Source organism: Oncorhynchus masou, chromosome 31, assembly GCF_036934945.1.
Source record: "Oncorhynchus masou masou isolate Uvic2021 chromosome 31, UVic_Omas_1.1, whole genome shotgun sequence".
Lineage (NCBI taxonomy): Eukaryota > Metazoa > Chordata > Actinopteri > Salmoniformes > Salmonidae > Oncorhynchus > Oncorhynchus masou.
In genome coordinates, this window is record NC_088242.1 from 44,287,206 (window position 1) to 44,309,415 (window position 22,210).

A 22,210-nucleotide genomic window follows, 5' to 3' on the forward strand; every position below is an offset into this window, starting at 1 on the left:
ACTGGCATTTTTTCCCATTCCTCCTTGCAAAACAGCTCGAGCTCAGTGAGGTTGGACGGAGAGCATTTGTGAACAGCGGTTTTCAGTTCTTTCCACAGATTCTCGATTGGATTCAGGTCTGGACTTTGACTTGGCCATTCTAACACCTGGATATGTTTATTTTTGAACCATTCCATTGTAGATTTTGCTTTATGTTTTGGATCATTGTCTTGTTGGAAGACAAATCTCCGTCCCAGTCTCAGCACTTAATCAGAAAACTTAAAAAAGTTTTGAAGAGAGTGTTGGGGATAGGTTCGAGAAGGCTTAAATTGTGATTTAATTTTGCTGAGCATATCTGTGTCAACCAGGGAAAATAAATCCATAGTGCCTTTGCGTGGTAGGCTAGGGCACATAAACTTCTCATCAGTTCTTGCTATTTAATTTCTTATTTCTTATTATTTTTATTGGTGCGCAACTGTTATGAAAGTTGTATTGTCAATTTTGTTTTGTATTTAAACGCCACTTTACATGTGAGAAACATCCAATCAACATTGCGCTCGGTAAATGAGGTCATTCACGAGGAAGGTTTTACTTGTGATGACTTGTGATTGCTCGAACATTTAAAAGACAGAGGCAGGGCTCATCGCCACCCCAAAGGGAAGTTTCAACCGTTCCAAATTGAAGATGAACAATCCCAAATTAAAATACGTTGTTTCTTTTTATGTTTTGATATGCCAAAATGGGTCTACTCTAGAATCTGTCATTCAGTGATTTAGAAGGCTAATAACAGTACTACTGAAATAGATATACAGTTGAAGTCAGACGTTTACATACACCTCAGCCAAATACATTTAAACTCAGTTTTTCACAATTCCTGTAATTTAATCCTAGTAAAATAATCCCTGTTTTAGGTCAGTTAGGATCTTTATTTTAAGAATGTGAAATGGCAGAATAATATTAGAGAGAATTATTTATTTCAGCTTTTATTTCTTCATCACATTCCCAGTGGGTCAGAAGTTTACATACACTCAATTAGTATTTTGTAGCATTGCCTTTAAATTGTTTAACATGGGTCAAACATTTTGGGTAGCCTTCCACAAGCTTCCCACAATAAGTTTTGTGAAGTTTGGACCATTCCTCCTGACAGAGCTGATGTAACGGAGTCAGGTTTGTAGGCCTCCTTGCACGCACACGCTTTTTCAGTTCTGTCCACAAATTCTCTATAGGATTGAGGTCAGGGCTTTGTGATGGCCACTCCATTACCTTGACTTTGTTGTCCTTACGCCATTTTGCCACAACGTTGGAAGTATGCTTGAGGTCATTTGCGACCAAGCTTTAACTTCCTGACTATTGTCTTGTGTTGCTTCAATATATCCACATAATTTTCCTTTCTCATAAAGCCATCTATTTTGTGAAGTGCACCAGTCTCTCCTGCAGCAAAGCACCCGCACAACATGATGCTCCTACCTCCGTGCTTCATGGTTGGGATGGTGTCCTTCTGCTTGCAAGCCTCCCTCTTTTTCCTCCAAACATAACAATAGTCATTATGGCCAAACAGTTATATATTATATAAGGACATTTCTCCAAAAAGTACGGTCTTTGACCCCATGACCCCATGTGCAATATTCACTGACAAAATAAAATAAACACTTGAGTAAATGAGGGATAAAAAAGTACATCATAAGCAGGTGCTTCCACTAGAGGTCGACCAATTAATCGGAATGGCTGATTAATTAGGGCCGAATTCAAGTTATCATAACAAATCAGTAATCGGCATTATGGCCGATTACAATGCAATCCACGAGAAGACTGCATGGCAGGCTGACCACCTGTTACGTGAGTGCAGGCAGCAAGGAGCCATGGTAAGTAATGCTAGCTAGCATTAAACTTACCTTATAAAAAACAATCATTCTTACCATAATCACTAGTTAATTACACATTGTTGATGATATTACCAGTTTAATTAACTAGCTTGTCCTGGGTTGCATATAATCAATGCGGTGCCTGAAATTGTGTCACTTCTCTTGCTTTCAGTGTAAGCAGAGTCAGGGTATATGCAGCAGTTTGGGCCGCCTGGCTCGTTGCGAACTGTGTGAAGACCATTTCTTCCTAACAAAGACCGTAATTAATTTGCCACAATTTTACATAATTATGACATGACATTGAAGGTTGTGCAATGTAACTGCAATATTTAGACTTAGGGATGCTACACGTTCTATAAAATATGGAAGAGTTCCGTATTTCAAAGAAAGAATAAACGTTTCATTTTCAAAATTATAGTTTTCGGATTTGACAATATTAATGGGGCAGCAGGGTTGCCTAGTGGTTAGAGCGTTGGACTAAGGTTGCAAGTTCATATCCCCGAGCTGACAAGGTACAAATCTGTCCTTCTGCCCCTGAACAGGCAGTTAACCCACTGTTCCTAGGCCGTCATTGAAAATAAGAATTTGTTCTTAACTGACTTGCCTAGTTAAATAAAGGTAAAATAAAAAATGACCTAAGGCTTGTATTGCTGTGTGTTTATTATATTATAATTAAGTCTATTATCTGATAGAGCAGTCTGACTGAGCGGTGGTAGGCAGCAGCAGGCTTGTAAGCATTCATTCAAACAGGTCTTTCCTGCATTTGCCTTCAGTTTGACTTCAAGCCTATCTACTCCCGAGATTAGGCTGGAAATACTATAGTGCCTATAAGAACATCCAATAGTCAAAGGTCTATGAAATACAAATGATATAGAGAGAAATAGTCCTATAATTACAACAACCTAAAACTTCTTAACTGGGAATATTGAAGACTCACGTTAAAAGGAACCACCAGCTTTCATATGTTCTCATGTTCTGAGCAAGGAACTCAATTGAACAATTATGGGAGATTCTGGAGAGATGTTTGAGACAGTTTTCGACCACCATCAACAAAACACCAAATTCTGAAATTTCTTGTGGAAGAATGGTGTCACATCCCTCCAAGAGTTCCAGACACTTGTAGAATCTATACCAAGGCACATTGACGCTGTTCTGATGGCTCATGGTCACCCAGCGCCCTATTTTGGCAGTTACCTGTATGTAAATAATTATGCCCCGTACACATCGTGATGCATTTCCTTACACCATACTGTATGTAATATTTAAGTCTCTCTGGACAGAGACCAAAGGGAGAGTTTCACAACCCAAGACAAGATGGAGGAGAGTCTCTCGTTTATCACATTTACTTAGGGAAAATATAACCTTTTCATTCACGACAGGAGAAACATATTGTTTCAGTTGATAATAAAACATGTTTAGTTTAGTGACTTGTTCCACAACTTGTTTCTCTAACTTTCTAGCATGTCAAGCTAGCTTGCAGAGCAGCTAGCTAGCTAAAGTCTAAGCTAGGTTGAAGATAATTTAGCTAGCAACCTCCACCTAATAATAATCATCCAAAACAAATGTCATTACCATCACATTAAACTAAAACGGCAGGCAACAGTAATATAATTGGCTTAATTAAGGATCAGACCCTTTTTTCAATTTCTGCCTAAAATGACAGCATTTTAGCTCAGGACTTGAAGCAAGGATATGCATATTATTGATACCATTTGAAAGGAAACACTTTGAAGTTTGTGGAAATGTGAAATTAAAGTAGGAGAATAACACATTAGATCTGCTAGAACATAATACAAACAAAAAACAATGCGTTTTCTATTTATTATTTTGTTCATCATCTATGAAATGCTAGAGAAAGGCAATACTTTCAGAAAGGAGTCCAGGTGTAATTCTAGTTTGAGAAACAGACTCCTCGCAAGTCCTCAACTGGCAGCTTCATGAAAGTACCCGCAAAACAACAGTCTCAACGTCAACAGTGAAGAGGCGACTCCGGGTTGCTGGCCTTCTAGGCAGAGTTGCAAAGAAAAAGCCATATCTCAGACTGGCCTATAAAAATAAAAGATTAAGATGGGCAAAAGAACACAGACACTGGACAGAGGAACTCTGCCAAGAAGGCCAGCATCCCGGAGTCGAAGAGCTTTTCTTTAATGAGTTGGACGGGAAAGATACAGTGCCTTGCGAAAGTATTTGTCCCCGTTGAACTTTGCGACCTTTTGTCACATTTCAGGCTTCAAACATAAAGATATAAAACTGTATTTTTTTGTGAAGAATCAACAACAAGTAGGACACAATCATGAAGTGGAACGACATTTATTGGATATTTCAAACTTTTTTAACAAATCAAAAACTGAACAATTGGGCGTGCAAAATTATTCAGCCCCCTTAAGTTAATACTTTGTAGTGCCACCTTTTGCTGCAATTACAGCTGTAAGTCGCTTGGGGTATGTCTCTATCAGTTTTGCACATCGAGAGACTGAATTTTTTTCCATTCCTCCTTGCAAAACAGCTCGAGCTCAGTGAGGTTGGATGGAGAGCATTTGTGAACAACAGTTTTCAGTTCTTTCCACAGATTCTCGATTGGATTCAGGTCTGGACTTTGACTTGGACATCCTAACACCTGGATATGTTTATTTTTGAACCATTCCATTGTAGATTTTGCTTTATGTTTTGGATCATTGTCTTGTTGGAAGACAAATCTCCGTCCCAGTCTCAGGTCTTTTGCAGACTCCATCAGGTTTTCTTCCAGAATGGTCCTGTATTTGGCTCCATCCATCTTCCCATCAATTTTAACCATCTTCCCTGTCCCTGCTGAAGAAAAGCAGGCCCAAACCATGATGCTGCCACCACCATGTTTGACAGTGAGTATGGTGTGTTCAGGGTGATGAGCTGTGTTGCTTTTACGCCAAACATAACGTTTTGTATTGTTGCCAAAAAGTTCAATTTTGGTTTCATCTGACCAGAGCACCTTCTTCCACATGTTTGGTGTGTCTCCCAGGTGGCTTGTGGCAAACTTTAAACGACACTTTTTATGGATATCTTTAAGAAATGGCTTTCTTCTTGCCACTCTTCCATAAAGGCCAGATTTGTGCAATATACGACTGATTGTTGTCCTATGGACAGAGTCTCCCACCTCAGCTGTAGATCTCTGCAGTTCATCCAGAGTGATCATGGGCCTCTTGGTTGCATCTCTGATCAGTCTTCTCCTTGTATGAGCTGAAAGTTTAGAGGGACGGCCAGGTCTTGGTAGATTTGCAGTGGTCTGATACTCCTTCCATTTCAATATTATCGCTTGCACAGTGCTCCTTGGGATGTTTAAAGCTTGGGAAATCTTTTTGTATCCAAATCCGGCTTTAAACTTCTTCACAACAGTATCTCGGACCTGCCTGGTGTGTTCCTTGTTCTTCATGATGCTCTCTGCGCTTTTAACGGACCTCTAAGACTATCACAGTGCAGGTGCATTTATACGGAGACTTGATTACACACAGGTGGATTGTATTTATCATCATTCGTCATTTAGGTCAACATTGGATCATTCAGAGATCCTCACTGAACTTCTGGAGAGAGTTTGCTGCACTGAAAGTAAAGGGGCTGAATAATTTTGCACGCCCAATTTTTCAGTTTTTGATTTGTTAAAAAAGTTTGAAATATCCAATAAATGTCGTTCCACTTCATCATTGTGTCCCACTTGTTGTTGATTCTTCACAAAAAAATACATGATGACTTCTGTAACCGTAATAGCCTTGGTTTCATGCATGTTAACATTAGAAGCCTCCTCCCTAATTTTGTTTTATTCACTGCTTTAGCACACTCTGCCAATTTCAAGCAGAAATTTGCTTCCTGCAACACAAACTCAAAAAAGTTCTAGGACACTGTAAAGTCCATGGAGAATAAGAACTCTGTCACCACCGACAGAGATGGCCGCCTCGCTTCGCCTTCCTAGGAAACTATGCAGTTTTTTGTTTTTTTACGTGTTATTTCTTACATTAGTACCCCAGGTCATCTTAGGTTTCATTACATACAGTCGAGAAGAACTACTGAATATAAGGGCAGCGTCAACTCACCATCAGTACGACCAAGAATATGACTTTCGCGAAGCGGATCCTGTGTTCTGCCTTTCACCCAGGACAACGGAATGGATCCCAGCCGGCGACCCAAAAAAACGACTTTGTAAAAGAGGGAAACGAAGCGGTCTTCTGGTCTGACTCCGGAGACTGGCACATCGTGCACCACTCCCTAGTATACTTCTCGCCAATGTCCAGTCTCTTGACAACAAGATTGATGAAATCCGAGCAAGGGTAGCATTCCAGAGGGACATCAGAGACTGTAACGTTCTTTGCTTCACAGAAACATGGCTCACTGGAGAGACGCTATCGGACCACGCGTCGCACCAACAGAAACAAACATCTTTCTGGTAAGAAGAGGGGCGGAGGCGTATGCCTTATGGCTAACGAGACGTGGTGTGGTCACAAAAACATACAGGAACTCAATTCCTTCTGTCCACCAGATTTAGAATTCCTCACAATCAAATGTCGACCGCATTATCTACCAAGGGAATTCTCTTCGATTGTAATCACAGCCGTATATATTCCCCCCCAAGCAGACACATCGATTTCTCTGAAAGAACTTTATTTGACTCTTTGCAAACTGGAATTCATACATCCTGAGGCTGCATTCATTGTAGCTGGGCTAATCTGAAAACAAGACTCCCAAAATTGTATCAGCATATCGATTGAACAACCAGGGATGGCAAAACCTTAGATCATTGCTATTCTAACTTCCGCGACGCATATAAGGCCCTGCCCTGCCCTCCTTTTGGAAAAGCTGACCATGACTCCATTTTGTTGGTCCCTGCCTACAGACAGAAACTAAAACAAGAAGCTCCCACGCTGAGGTCTGTCCAACGCTGGTCCGACCAATCTGATTCCACACTCCAAGACTGCTTCCATCACGTGGACTGGGATATGTTTCGTATTACGTCAGACAACAACATTGATGAATACGCTGATTCGGTGTGCGAGTTCATTAGAACGTGCGTTGAAGATGTCGTTCCCATAGCAACGATTAAAACATTCCCAAACCAGAAACCGTGGATTGATGGCAGCATTCGCGTGAAACTGTAAGCGCGAACCATTGCTTTTAATCAGGGCACGGTGACCGGAAACATGACCGAATACAAACAGTGTAGCTATTCCCTCCGCAAGGCAATCAAACAAGCTAAGCGTCAGTATAGAGACAAAGTAGAATCTCAATTCAACGGCTCAGACACAAGAGGTATGTGGCAGGGTCTACAGTCAATCACGGATTACAAAAAGAAAACCAGCCCCGTCACGGACCAGGATGTCTTGCTCCCAGGCAGACTAAATAACTTTTTTGCTCGCTTTGAGGACAATACAGTGCCACTGACATGGCCCGCAACCAAAACATGCGGACTCTCCTTCACTGCAGCCGAGGTGAGTAAAACATTTAAACGTGTTAACCCTCGCAAGGCTGCAGGCCCAGACGGCATCTCCAGCCGCGCCTCAGAGCATGCGCAGACCAGCTGGCTGGTGTGATTACGGACATATTCAATCAATCCCTATCCCAGTCAGCTGTTCCCACATGCTTCAAGAGGGCCACCATTGTTCCTGTTCCCAAGAGAGCTAAGGTAACTGAGCTAAACGACTACCGCCCTGTAGCACTCACTTCCGTCATCATGAAGTGCTTTGAGAGACTAGTCAAGGACCATATAACCTCCACCCTACCTGACACCCGAGACCCACTCCAATTTGCTTACCGCCCAAATAGGTCCACAGACGATGCAATCTCAACCACACTGCACACTGCCCTAACCCATCTGGACAAGAGGAATACCTATGTGAGAATGCTGTTCATCGACTACAGCTCGGCATTTAACACCATAGTACCCTCTAAGCTCGTCATCAAGCTCGAGACCCTGGGTCTCGACCCCGCCCTGTGCAACTGGGTACTGGACTTCCTGACGGGCCGCCCCCAGGTGGTGAGGGTAGGCAACAACATCTCCACCCCGCTGATCCTCAAAACTGGGGCCCGACAAGGGTGCGTTCTGAGCCCTCTCCTGTACTCCCTGTTCACCCACGACTGCGTGGCCACGCACGCCTCCAACTCAATCATCAAGTTTTCGGATGACACAACAGTGGTAGGCTTGATTACCAACAACGACAAGAAGCGCCTACAGGGAGAAGTTGTAGGCCCTCGGAGTGTGGTGTCAGGAAAATAACCTCACACTCAACGTCAACAAAACTAAGGAGATGATTGTGGACTTCAGGAAACAGCAGAGGGAACACCCCCTATCCACATCGATGGAAAAGTAGTGGAGAGGGTAGTAAGTTTTAAGTTCCTCGGCATACACATCACAGACAAACTGAATTGGTCCACCCAAACAGACAGTATAGTGAAGAAGGCGCAGCAGCGCCTCTTCAACCTCAGGAGGCTGAAGAAATTTGGCTTGTCACCAAAAGCACTCACAAACTTCTACAGATGCACAATCGAGAGCATCCTGGCGGGCTGTATCACCGCCTGGTACGGCAACTGCTCCGCCCACAACCGTAAGGCTCTCCAGAGGGTAGGGAGGTCAGCACAACGCATCACCGGGGACAAACTACACCACCCAATGTTACAGGAAGGCCATAAAGATCATCAAGGACAACAACCACCTGAGCCACTGCCTGTTCACCCCGCTATCATCCAGAAGGCGAGGTCAGTACAGGTGCATCAAAGCTGGGACCGAGAGACTGAAAAACAGCTTCTATCTCAAGGCCATCAGACTGTTAAACAGCAACCACTAACATTGAGTGGCTGCTGCCAACACACTGACTCAACTCCAGCCACTTTAATAATGGGAATTCATGGGAAATGATGTAAAATATATCACTAGCCACTTTAAACAATGCTACCTAATATAATGTTTACACACCCTACATTTTTCATCTCATATGTACGTACAGTGCCTTGCGAAAGTATTCGGCCCCCTTCTGGAGAGAGTTTGCTGCACTGAAAGTAAAGGGGCTGAATAATTTTCCACGCCTAATATTTCAGTTTTTGATTTGTTAAAAAAGTTTGAAATATCCAATAAATGTCATTCCACTTCATGATTGTGTCCCACTTGTTGTTGATTCTTCACAAAAAAATACAGTTTTATATCTTTATGTTTGAAGCCTGAAATGTGGCAAAAGGTTGCAAAGTTCAAGGGGGGCGAATACTTTCGCAAGGCACTGTATATACTGTACTCTATATCATCTACTGCATCCTTATGTAATACATGTATCACTAGCCACTTTAACTATGCCACTTTGTTTACATACTCATCTCATATGTATATACTGTACCCGATACCATCTACTGTATCTTGCCTATGCCGCTCTGTACCATCACTCATTCATATATCTTTATGTACATATTCTTTATCCCCTACACTTGTGTGTATAAGACAGTAGTTTTGGAATTGTTAGTTAGATTACTTGTTGGTTATTACTGCATTGTCGGAACTAGAAACACAAAGATTTTTCGCTACACTCGCATTAACATCTGCTAACCATGTGTATGTGACAAATAAAATTTGATTTGATTTATAATTAAGTGGATTTCACTCAATTATAGTCAACAGCACTGCACCCCCCACAGCACCTCGCCCACCCTTCCCCATTTCTCCTTCTCCCAATTCCAGTCATCTGATGTTCTGAAAGAGCGGCAAAATCTGGACCTCTACAAATCAGCCGGGCAAGACAATCTGGACCCTTTCTTTCTAAAATTATCTGCCAAAATTGTTGCAACCCCTATTACTAGCCTGTTCAACCTCTCTTTCCTGTCGTCTGGGATTCCCAAAAATTGGAAAGCAGCTGCGGTCATCCCCCTCTTCAAAGGGGGGGACACTCTTGACCCAAACTGCTACAGACCTATATCTAGCCAAGTCAACAAACAGATTACCGACCATTTGGAATCCCACCGCACCTTCTCCGCTATGCAATCTGGTTTCAGAGCTGGTCATGGGTGCACCTCAGCCATGCTCAAGGTCCTAAACGATATCTTAACTGCCATCAATAAGAAACAATACTATGCAGCCGTATTCATTGACCTGGCCAAGACTTTCGACTCTGTCAATCACCACATCCTCATCGGCAGACTCGATAGCCTTGGTTTCTCAAATGATTGCCTCGCCTGGTTTACCAACTACTTCTCTGATAGAGTTCAGTGTGTCAAATCGGAGGGCCTGTTGTCCGGGCCTCTGGCAGTCTCTTTGGGGGTGCCACAGGGTTCAATTCTTGGGCCGACTCTCTTCTCTGTATACATCAATGATGTCACTCTTGCTGCTGGTGAGTCTCTGATCCACCTCTACGCAGACGACACCATTCTGTATACTTCTGGCCCTTCTTTGGGCACTGTGTTAACAACTCTCCAGATGAGCTTCAATGCAATACAACTCTCCTTCCGTGGCCTCCAACTGCTCTTAAATACAAGTAAAACTAATAAATGCTCCAGCAGGTATATCTCTCTGGTCACCCCCAAAACCAATTCTTCCTTTGGGCACCTCTCCTTCCAGTTCTCTGCTGCCAATGACTGGAACGAACTTCAAAAATCTCTGAAACTTGAAACACTTATCTCCCTCACTAGCTTTTAGCACAAGCTGTCAGAGCAGCTCACAGATTACTGCACCTGTACATAGCCCATCTATGATTTAGCCCAAACAACTACCTCTTCCCCTACTGTATTTATTTATTTTGCTCCTTTGCACCCCATTATTTATATCTCTACTTTGCTCATTCTTCCACTGCAAATCTACCATTCCAGTGTTTTACTTGCTATATTGTATTTACTACGCCACCATGGCCTTTTTTGCCTTTACTTCCCTTATCTCACCTCATTTGCTCACATTGTATATAGGCTTGTTTTTCTACTGTATTATTGACTGTATTTTTGTTTTACTCCATGTGTAACTCTGTGTTGTTGTATGTGTCGAACTGCTTTTTTTTATCTTGGCCAGGTCGCAATTGTAAATGAGAACTTGTTCTCAACTTGCCTACCTGGTTAAATAAAGGTGAAATAAAGAAATGTAAAACATCTAGGATGCTGCTACTCTCTGTTATTGTCTATGCATAGTTACTTTAATAACTCTACCTACATGTACATATTACCTCAATTTGGGGTGGCAGGTAGCCTAGTGGTTAGAGTGTTGGGCCTGTAAAAGAAAGGTTGCGAGATCGATTCCCCGATTTGACAAGGTAAAAAATCTGTTGTTCTGCCCCTGATCAAGGCAGTTGACAGCCTAGGAACAGTGGGTTATTGTAAATAAGAATTTGTTCTTAACCCACTTGCCTAGTTAAATAAAGGTAAAATACAAATTACCTCGACACCGGTGCCTCCGAACATTGAATCTGTACCGGTACCCCCTGTATATAGCCCAGCTATTGTTATTTACTGCTGCTCTTTAATTATTTGTTATTCTTATCTCTTACTTTTTTTAACTGCATTGTTGGTTAAGATAGGTGAACATTTAAAAAAAGGGGGCTAACTGACATACCCAAATCTAACTGCCTGTAGCTCAGGCCCTGAAGCAAGGATATGCATATTTCTGGTACCATTTAAAAGGAAACACTTTGAAGTTTGTGGAAATGGAATTGAATTTAGGAGAATATAACAATGGATCTGGTAAAAGAAAATACAAAGGTACTTACAATGATGTACATTTTGTAAAACTTTTTGTAAAACTTCAGAAAAAAAAAAAATATATATATACATATATATATATCATAAAAAGATGAGCTAATTGGAATGCAAGGCGGACCTAACAAAGAAAGAAACTAACGGATTAATCTTGTCATTGTGTGTGACTGTTTTTATGTGCTGTGTGGTTACGTATTGTACACACAGATAGGGTTTTTGATAAGGCTGATCTCACACGGAGATGTCATCTATTGTGCATGGATATCACAACACTCACACACCCCATCAGTGTGTATTTCCCACACAGATGGGCTATTGGGAAGCGAGCAATCTCTCTCACACACACACACACACACACACAGACAAAGAAAGACTAGTTCACTGAAGGCTCTTTCTCCATCCCTCCCTCCCTCCACAGCCCAGCTTTTGTTCTTTGTTCTTCCTCTCGTCCAATTAAGATTACTCAGCTATCTTGTGGGAAGAAAGTCATAAATATTACATTATTAATTAGAGGGAAGAAACTGCAATAGGGTGCAACTATTTGGAGCTGCCAGATCTTCACACGCTTGGACTAAACAAGGCCAAAATATAAGTGTGCCTCGCTAAGTGTTTTCTATCAGAACACATATGCTATTTTACTCAGTCACGATTAGAGCCAAGACTGAGAAATAAACATAAGTCACAGCATGTCTTCTGCCAAGGAGTGAAAACTGTACAGTGCATTGTCTATGCAGTATATATTGCATAGACAATGCATACCCCGTTCAAATATTTTGTCTTGCACATTCACCCTCTGAATGGCACATATACACAATCCATGTCTCAATTGGCTCAAGGCTTAAAAATCCTTCTTTAACCGGTCTCCTGCCCTTCATCTAAACTGATTGAAGTGACATCAATAAGGGATCATAGCGTTCACCTGGATTCACCTGGTTAGTCTATGTCATGGAAAGAGCAGGTGTCCTTAAAATGTTATTGTATACTCATTGTATATGTAGCTCATTTGCTGTTATAAAAAAAATAGATTTGAACAGGTTGGGTTAAAAAAAAATGTTTTAACTGATTGAGTAGACCAGACTCCCCATCCCGCTCCTGACCCATCAATCATAATGAACCCAGTAGATGAGGGGCTGTTTGTTTACTGGCACTCCTTAAGCGCTAGCTGGCTAGCTGTAGTTGCAGCCGCGTAGGGCTCCAGGGGGGAACATGCAACACTCCGGCATCAAATCTAATTGCATTACTCAGCCTGCACGAAGACAAAAACACCTCCGAACCTAAGACGCAACCACCTCATTTCCTTTGCAGAACATTATTAAGAGACCCAGAATGGGATGAGGGGAAGAGAGATGCCATCAGCTGCAGTATAATGTTCTAAATGGGAACCGGGAAATGGGGATCCTGCAAAGTGCTTTGTGGGTGTGTTGATAGAGGGTTATGTGTGAGTCTAAGTTTGGATGAATGCGTGCACTGAATGTGTTGTGAATGTTTGAGTGTGTGACTGTGAGCTCAGTTTGCACATACATTGGTCTATGTGTGTGTACCGCATGTTTTTGTTTGTGTGTGTGTGCCCCTGTGCACACAGTCCTGCAGTGACACTATCAAAGGGCCATTGTGTTCCCATATCTTCCAGAGAGCAGCTGCGGCGCTGCGTGAGGGAGGCCGAGCGTCTCCACCGGGTCTCTTTCCTCACGACTCAACATTAGTGTTCATCTAAGGCCACATGCCCCACTGCGCTCCCATTCTGCCCTGTGCTACTCTGTCCTCAGCACCTACTGTATAAAAGAGAGGCAGCATGGATATATAGGGATTTCACTTGTGTGAGATCCTCATGTCCCGGAGTTTATTGAGCCAGTAAAATAACTGAAAAGAGTCTGCACACTCAAATGATTCATGAACAAATGTCACTACTTGGATCAAAACACTTCAATATAGGTATGTCAATCAAAAATGGGTGAGCGGATTGCAGATCTACTCCAGTCTCACATTTCCTATTCATGTATATTTCACTGGTCACCCCCAAAGCCAATTCCTCCTTTGGCTGCCTTTCCTTCCAGTTCTCTGCTGCCAATGACTGGAACGAACTGCAAAAATCACTAAAGCTGGAGACTCATATCTCCCTCACTAACTTTAAGCACCAGCTCACAGATCACTGCCCATCCAACTACCTCATCCCCATACCGTATTTATTTATCTATCTTGCACATTCATCTTCTGCACATCTATCACTCCAGTGTTTAATTGCTATATTGTAATTACTTCACCACCATGGCCTATTTATTGCCTTACCTCCCTTGCACACACTGTATAGACTTTTTCTACTGTATTATTGATTGTTTGTTCCATGTGTAACTATGGGTTGTTGTATGTGTCGAAATGCTTTTATCTTAGCCAGGTCAGCAGTTGTAAATTAGAATTTGTTCTCAACTATCCTACCTGGTTAAATGAAGGTGAAATAATACATACATTTTTTTTAATTCTTAGCACCTCTAAACCCTCATTGCTAGACTCTAGAGATCACCATATGCAGCAATTACATATTTTCTGCATTATTGTTTCATGTGCTGGGAACTGAAAAACAACCTCTCCAGCAGCAGTCAGCGCAGCACTACCCTTGATAACCCTAACAGACAACTCACCATGCAGACATTGGTTAAAATAAACATTGATTCAATGTATTGTGACGTGGAAAATACATTGGAATTGAAAAAAGTCATAAACGTAAACTTTTGCTTTGAGGGTAAAATTTCAACCACAGGATTGTGTCATTCATGGTAACCAATTTTCAACCTAGACAAACCTTATATAAAATATGTTGAATTTGTACCTTTGAAACAATGTCAGAACTTCAATGTAAATTCCACCATAAGAAAAAACTATAGGCTGGGCAGCACCTCTTACTGGAGAGTTTATCTACAGCTATCCCTTCGGTCTCCCATTCAAGGTTTTAACCGAGCCCTTCTTAGCTTTGATATTTGTCACTGACTATAACCAATGTGCTATCGTGAGAATGATTGCTGAGAAATCTCCACTTAATAAATGTACTGTTCCTATCGAAGTCATTCCAAAGGGTAGGTTCAACAGAGCAAGTTAAATGGAACCATACTTTATCAAATCATACATCATCAATGAAGCCATTTAGGCCTGTATAGCGTTTGGTAAGTCATCAATAGCTATTGTTTAAATTCATCCCAGGATTAAACAAAAAATAGACAATACATGTAGGCCGAGAGTTTCTAGCTTTGGTTGATTTCAAATGAAATCTACACGTTGTAACGATCGTTGTCCTCCTCGGATGAGGAATAGGAAGGATCAGTCCAAAACGCAGTGTGGTAAGTGTCCATGGTAATTTGATTAAATAAACTCAACACTGCAATAACCAAAAAACAACAAAGCGAGAGAGTAAACTAAACAGTTCTCAAAGGTGAAGACACAAACAGAAAACAACTACCCACAAACACAGGTGGGAACAGGCTACCTAAGTATGGTTCTCAAACATAGAACAAAACACAGAATGCCCACCCCAACTCACGCCCTCACTGAACAAAAAATAGAGACATAAAAAAAGGAACTAAGGTCAGAACGTGACACACGTTAATATTAAATATGTTGGATTTATGAATTTAATTCATATGTTGGACTCCCGTTTCCCTTTCAACCTAAAATCTAAGTTAAAGAATAAGACTAAATCAAATCAAACTTGAAGGCACTTTTAAATATATTTTGATTTGATTTAATCCTATTCTTAGATTTTTGGTTGAGATGGAGAAGTAAATCCAACATATTTATTATTAACGTGTGTCACGTTCTGACCTTAGTTCCTTTTTGTATGTCTCTTTTGTTCGGTCAGGGCGTGAGTTGGGGTGGGCATTCTATGTTTTGTTCTATGTTTTGTATTTCTGTTTTTGTCCTGGTGTGGTTCCCAATCAGAGGCAGCTGTCTATCGTTGTCTCTGATTGAGAACCATACTTAGGTAGCCTGTAGACAAACTGGAATTATAACCAGACTCAGTGGGACAGATGGAGCTCTCCAAGCAGAAGAAACTTCTCCTTCTAATGTTGATATTTGGTTTGTTGACAACCAAGCACAATTCAGTATTACTTTTGTAAGACAGTAAATAGTCCAATGTTATGGATACCTGACAAACTAATATAACAGTATTTATTCAACCTTAAAATGAGTAACACATCCATGACCACATTTTTAGATTACTGTAACAATAAATGTCTTCTGTAATCATATACATAGAAAGCCTCTGTTCAGGGTCGCAGGTCTGTGGAAATCTTCACAATTGCTATAATAATCTGTGCATAATCTCAAATGGCATTGATCACTTGCACCATGTACTTCAATGTAATCTCAACTGCAATCCAGGTAATTTGGTTATTAGATGAAGCACAGTGATAACACTAAGTTGTTGTATAAATAAACAAGATATGACATTGTATTCCCATTTTAACTTTGTTGTCCTTTTACAAATGGTTGAAAGTGCAGCGATAACACATTTAGGTGACAAGTAAACCAAAAATCAGACATTGATTTTCCATTGGAATTTGGTGGTGCTTTTTGATGTTCGAAAGCATAGTGATAACACATTGGGTATTCAACAAACTTTTAGCTGTCTTTTTGAGTGTGTCAAAATAGGTTGGTATCTCATTGATTAACATATCTAGCCAAATATTACCCAATTCTCCATGTTGCAATGACGTGGTGTGCCCATTGCAAAGATATCCCCTTTAAAGCCCAGAATGCCCCTAACGGACAAAAACATACCCTTTAAGGTCCAGAATAGTCTGCACCAGACGTGGCAGGTGGGAGGAGCTAAAGGAGGATGTGCTCATTGTAAGGGTGGGATTGGTATAAATGGAACGGAGTCAAACATGTGGCTTCCATATGTTTGATGTGTTTGAAACCATTCCATTAATTCCATTCCAGCCATTAAAATGAGCCTGTCCTCCTATAGTTCCTCCTACCAACCTCCTCTGGTTCACATTAACAAACAGACAGAACCTGTTTAAGTGTGCGCGTGCACACACACACACACACACACACATCAAAAGGGTAACAGCTTGGACCTCCACATGCATAGACACAAGATGGCTAGTGGAACAGCCAGACAACCTTTACTGAACAAACTCTTGGCTTGAGAATAGAATAGAGCTGAATCCTGGGAGACTAATGCAAAATGGTCTTTTTTTTGTTCCCAGTTTGTGTATCTGTCTCATGTACAGCTAACTGCCAAAATAAAGAAACACCAACATAAAGTGTCAAAAGGGAGTTGGGCCACCACGAGCCAGAACAGCATCAATGCACCTTGGCATAGATTATACACGTGTCTGGAACTTTATAGGACGGAAGCGGCGCCATTAATTGACAAGAAATTCTATAATTTTGTGTTTTGTTGATGGGGATGGGAAAAAAATACTGTCTCAGCCGCCTCTCCAGAATCTCCCAACCGTGTTCAATTGTGGATGGGGGCACTGTGATCCTATGGACACACAGCCATCACAAAACAGCGCAAACTGTTTCTTTCTGTTCTAGTTAGAGGAGTGGGAGGCCCCGATGCACAACTGAGCAAGAGGACAAGTACATTAGAGTGTCTAGTTTGAGAAACAGTCCTCAACTGGCAGCTTCATTAAATAGTACCCGCAAAACACCAGTCTTAATGTCAACAGTGAAGATGATGTGATGCTAGCCTTCTAGACAGAGTTGCAAAGAAAAAGCCATATCTCAGACTGGCCAACAAAAATAAAAGATTAAGATGGGCAAAAGAATACAGACACTGGACAGAGGAACTCAGCCTAGAAGGCCAGCATCACGGAGTCGCCTCTTCACTGATGACGTTGAGACTGGTGTTTTGCGGGTACTATTTAATGAAGCTACCAGTTGAGGACTTGAGAGGCATTTGTTTCACAACAGGCAAGGAGGCCTTCAAACCTGACTCAGTTACACCAGGTCTGTCAGGAGGAATAGGCCAAAATTTACCCAATTTATTGTGGGAAGCTTGTGGAAGGCTACCCGAAACGTTTGACCAAAGTTAAACAATTTAAAGGCAATGCTACCGAATACGAATTGAGCAATAAAAGCTGAAATAAATCACTCTACTATTATTCTGACATTTCACATTCTTAAAATAAAGTGATGATCCTAACTGACTTAAGACAGGGAATTTTTACTAGGTTTGTGAAAAACTGAGTTTAAATGTATTTGGGAAAGGTGTATGTAAACTTCCTGATTTCAACTGTGTGTGTGTATATATAAAATGCCATAGAATATATGGGGGATTGGAAGTGATGCAGATAATTACATTGATGGAAGCTACAATCTATCTGTAATATTAAAGCGGATCTACCCCCTAAAATGTTATTTTTAAATGAATAAATATAACAAAAATAAAATGTTTACATTATTTCGGCAGTTACCTCTATGTCCTCTTTGTTATTTACTAAACGTAGCATTGTTTTGTCTAGACATTGTTTGTCTTGAATCTATAATTGATCCATCCTGCCTCGTCTCATCTATCTTACAATTCTGTTCTGTTTGAGTGTCTATTCATCTCTAGTCATATTGGTGTGAAATTAACATTAAATTTCCATGGGAACTGTCTCCTCCGATAATAGATGCAGCTTGGCAACTTCAAGTGGTCATCTCTCTCTTACACTTTCAAATGTCCAATGCAGCCGTTTTTATTTCAATATCAAATCATTTCTGGGTAACATTTTTAAGTACCTTACTGTGATTTTAATTGGAAACAATGGTATTTTTTAAATAAATAGATTACATAAGTATGTGGACACCTGCTCATCAAACATCTCACGGACATTAATACGGAGTTTATTCCCTCTTTACTACTATCTTCTGGAATGGCTTTCCACCAGATGTTGAAACATTGCTGTGAGGACTTGCTTTCATTTTGCCACAAGAGCATTAGTGAGGGTAAGAACAGATATTGGGCAATTAGGCCTGGCTCGCAGTTGGCGTTCCAATTCATCCCAAAGGTTTTCGATGGGGTTGAGGTCAGGGCTCTGTTGCAGGCCAGTCAAGTTCATCCACACTGATTTAGACAAACCATTTCTGTATGGACCTCACATTGTACACGGGGGCATTGTCATGCTGAATCAGGAAAGGGCCTTCCCCAATCTGTTGCCACAAAGTTGGAAGCACAGAATCATCTAGAATGTCTTTGTTGGCTGTAGGGTTAAGATTTTCCTTCACTGGATCTAAGGGGCCTAGCCCAAACCATGAAAAACCGCACCAGACCATTGTTCCTCCTCCACCAAAGTTTACAGTTGGCACTATGCATTCGGGCAGGTAGCATTCTCCGGGCATCGACTAAACCCAGATTCGTCTGTCCGACTGCCAAATGATTAAGCATGATTCATCACTTCAGAAAACACATTTCCACTGCTCCAGAGTCCAATGGTGGCGAGCTTTACACCACTCCAGCTGACGCTTGGCATTGAGCATGGTGATCTTAGGCTTGTGTGCGGCTGCTTGGCTATGGAAACCCATTGCATGAATCTCCCGATTATCAGTTCTTGTGTTGACGTTGCATCCAGAGTTAGTTTGGAACTCGGTAGTGAGTGTTGCAACTGAGGACAGATGATTTTTATGCGCTACGCACTTAACCACTCCACAGTCCCGTTCTGTGAGCTTGTGGTGCCTACCACTTCGCAGCTGAGCCATTGTTGCTCTTAGATATTTCCACATCCCAATAACAGCACTTGCAGTTGCCCGGGGCAGCTCTAGCAAGGCAGAAATTTGACAAACTGACCTTTTGGAAAGGTGGCATCCTATGACGGTGCCACATTGAAAGTCACAGGGCTCTTCAGTAAGGCCATTCTACTGCCAATGTTTGTGCATGGAGATTGCATGGCAGTGTGCTAGATTATATAAACCCGTCAGCAATGGGTGTGGCTCATTCTTCCATTTGGAAGATCCATTTGCGACCAAGCTTGAACTTCCTGACTAATGTCTTGAGATGTTGCTTCATTATATCCACATAATTTTCCTACCTTATGATGCCATCTATTTTGTGAAGTGCACCAGTCCCTCCTGCAGCAAAGCACCCACAACATGATGCTGCCACCCCGTGCTTCACGGTTGGGATGGTGTTCTTCGGCTTGCAAGCTCACCCTTTTTCTCCAAACATAACAATGGTCATTATGACCAAACAGTTCCATTTTTGTTTCATCAGACCAGAGGACATGTGCGGTTGCAAACCGTAGTCTGGCTTTTTTATGTCGGTTTTGGAGCAGTGGCTTCTTCCTTGCTGAGCGGCAATTCAGGTTATGTCGATATAGGACTCGTTTTACTGTGGATATAGATTATTTTGTACCCATTTCCTCCAGCATCTTCACAAGGTCCTTTGCTGTTGTTCTGAGATTGATTTGCACTTTTCGCACCAAAGTACGGCAGTACGACAGTACGACAGAAAGTGTCTCCTTCCGAGCGGAATGAAGGCTGCGTGGTCCCATGGTGTTTATACTATTGTTTGTACAGATGAACATGGTAACTTCAGGCATTTGGAAATTGCGCCCAAGGATGAACCAGACTTGTGGAGGTCTACAATGGAGGTCTTCGAGGTCTTGGCTGATTTCTTTTGATTTTCCCATGATGTCAAGCAAAGAAATCAAATCAAATCAAATTTTTGTTAATGCGAGTGTAGTGAAATGCTTGTGCTTCTAGTTCCGACAATGCAGTAATAACCGACAAGTAATCTAACTAACAATTCCAAAACTACTGTCTTATACACAAGTGTAAGGGGATAAAGAATATGTACATAAAGATATATGAATGAGTGATGGTACAGAGCAGCATAGGCAAGATACAGTAGATGGTATCGAGTACAGTATATACATATGAGATGAGTATGTAAACAAAGTGGCATAGTTAAAGTGGCTAGTGATACATGTATTACATAAAGATGCAGTGGATGATATAGAGTACAGTATATAGGTATACATATGAGATGAATAATGTAGGGTGTGTAAACATTATATTAGGTAGAATTGTTTAAAGTGGCTAGTGATATATTTTACATCATTTCCCATCAATTCCCATTATTAAAGTGGCTGGAGTTGAGTCAGTGTGTTGGCAGCAGCCACTCAATGTTAGTGGTTGCTGTTTAACAGTCTGATGGCCTTGAGATAGAAGCTGTTTTTCAGTCTCTCGGTCCCAGCTTTGATGCACCTGTACTGACCTCGCCTTCTGGATGATAGCGGGGTGAACAGGCAGTGGCTCGGGTGGTTGTTGTCCTTGATGATCTTTATGGCCTTCCTGTAACATCGGGTGGTGTAGGTGTCCTGGAGGGCAGGTAGTTTGCCCCCGGTGATGCGTTGTGCAGACCTCACTACCCTCTGGAGAGCCTTACGGTTGTGGGCGGAGCAGTTGCCGTACCTGGCGGTGATACAGCCCGCCAGGATGCTCTCGATTGTGCATCTGTAGAAGTTTGTGAGTGCTTTTGGTGACAAGCCAAATTTCTTCAGCCTCCTGAGGTTGAAGAGGCGCTGCTGCGCCTTCTTCACGATGCTGTCTGTGTGGGTGGACCAATTTAGTTTGTCTGTGATGTGTATGCCGAGGAACTTAAAACTTACTACCCTCTCCACTACTGTTCCATCGATGTGGATAGGGGGGTGTTCCCTCTGCTGTTTCCTGAAGTCCACAATCATCTCCTTAGTTTTGTTGACGTTGAGTGTGAGGTTATTTTCCTGACACCACACTTCGAGGGCCCTCACCTCCTCCCTGTAGGCCGTCTCGTCGTTGTTGGTAATCAAGCCTACCACTGTTGTGTCGTCCGCAAACTTGATGATTGACTTGGAGGCGTGCGTGGCCACGCAGTCGTGGGTGAACAGGGAGTACAGGAGAGGGCTCAGAACGCACCCTTGTGGGGCCCCAGTGTTGAGGATCAGCGGGGTGGAGATGTTGTTGCATACCCTCACCACCTGGGGGAGGCCCGTCAGGAAGTCCAGTACCCAGTTGCACAGGGCGGGATCGAGACCCAGGGTCTCGAGCTTGATGATGAGCTTGGAGGGTACTATATGGTGTTAAATGCCGAGCTGTAGTCGATGAACAGCATTCTCACATAGGTATTCCTCTTGTCCAGACGGGTTAGGGCAGTGTGCAGTGTGGTTGAGATTGCATCGTCTGTGGACTCAGAGGCACTGAGTTTGAGGGTAGGCCTTGAAATACATTCACAGGTACACCTCCAATTGACTCAAATTCTGTCAATTAGCCTATCAGAAGCTTCTAAAGCCATAAACATATTTTCTGGAATTTTACAAGCTGTTTAAAGGCACAGTCAACTTAGTGTATGTAAACTTCTGACCCACTGGAATTGTGACACAGTGAATTATAAGTGAAATAATCTGTCTGTAAACAATTGTTGGAAAAATTACTTGTGTCATGCACAAAGTAGATGTACTAACCGACTTGCCAAAACGATAGTTTGTTAACAAGACATTTGTGGAGGGGTTGAAGAAGGAGTTTTAATGACTCCAACCTAAGTGCAATGTAAACTTCCGATTTCAACTGTATAGTGTACCTCACGGTTTTACCAATTTGACTTCAGATTCTGATCTTTATCCATGTTTCTCCAAAAGTCACATTTCTAAGTTGCTCTAAACGTCAAATTTCTAAATGTTTTTGACAACCTGAGTTGCTCATCGAACTCAGCATTGTTCCGTTTCTCGTTCAAA

The 22,210-nt window shown here is 41.9% G+C and overlaps 1 protein-coding gene across 2 annotated transcripts in view; it reads right to left on the reverse strand.

Annotated features, from left to right (window-relative positions):
- LOC135525204 (serine/threonine-protein kinase SBK1-like) overlaps nt 1-22,210 on the reverse strand; it is a 47,417-nt gene that overhangs the window by 5,815 nt on the left and 19,392 nt on the right. The window lies entirely within an intron of this gene.